This window comes from Eriocheir sinensis, chromosome 68 (assembly GCF_024679095.1).
Source record: "Eriocheir sinensis breed Jianghai 21 chromosome 68, ASM2467909v1, whole genome shotgun sequence".
In the NCBI taxonomy this organism is placed as follows: Eukaryota; Metazoa; Arthropoda; class Malacostraca; order Decapoda; family Varunidae; genus Eriocheir; species Eriocheir sinensis.
The window spans coordinates 8,814,002-8,814,835 of NC_066576.1; positions in this window are offsets into that span (position 1 = coordinate 8,814,002).

An 834-nucleotide genomic window follows, 5' to 3' on the forward strand; every position below is an offset into this window, starting at 1 on the left:
GTGCCATATATATTCCCTTCTCCGGTCCCATGCGCGCCCAGTGTTACTTATATCTTGGTTTCTATAACTGCAATGGTCTGCCTGGTATAAAGGGAGAAGGAGGAGGAGGAGTAGAAAGGCGGGGGAGGAGGAGAAAGAGGCCGGCTTTCTCCTATCTAGCGGCACTAACAAATTGGCTAGCCCACCTATAAGGAATCCCTGCTTCCACACCAACATCACCACCACCAACTACTACTACTACTACTACTTTATTACTACTATTACTGCCTGACCACCACAGTAATCACGCTCTTTCAGTCACACACACACACACACACGTACACACACACACACACACAAATAAACATACCTGCATTCTCATGTCTATATTCTCTCACTAACTGACTCATTCACATTACCCACATTTTTTACACTAATCCACACAAATCCACGTCAAGAGGAATGATCGGGCAGCCAAAGCCGTTTCAGCATGACGCACTTTTGTGAACGTTTCAGTCTGAGCCAAACAACAGGTGAAAAGCACACACAAAAATTATCGCCAGAGGGTAGAAACGTTTCCACGCTTTCCAGCAGTATCATCAAGGTTGGGACTCGGGTGGCGGATGCAAGATAAATAAAAGAGTAAGGGACATTATATACACTTGTGATGGCTTCCTGAACACTGTAAAACCCATTAAACAAGAGGAACAGTGGAAGAAAAAGACTAACATCGGTATTATTGGTTTTCCGAGATTCTTAGCCACCAGAAAGTGTGAGAGATGTCCAGTATGAGTTTGAGAGTTGCCATCCACTTTCTTCCTCTCTCACTCTCTCTCGCTCTCTGGTAGTAAAAGG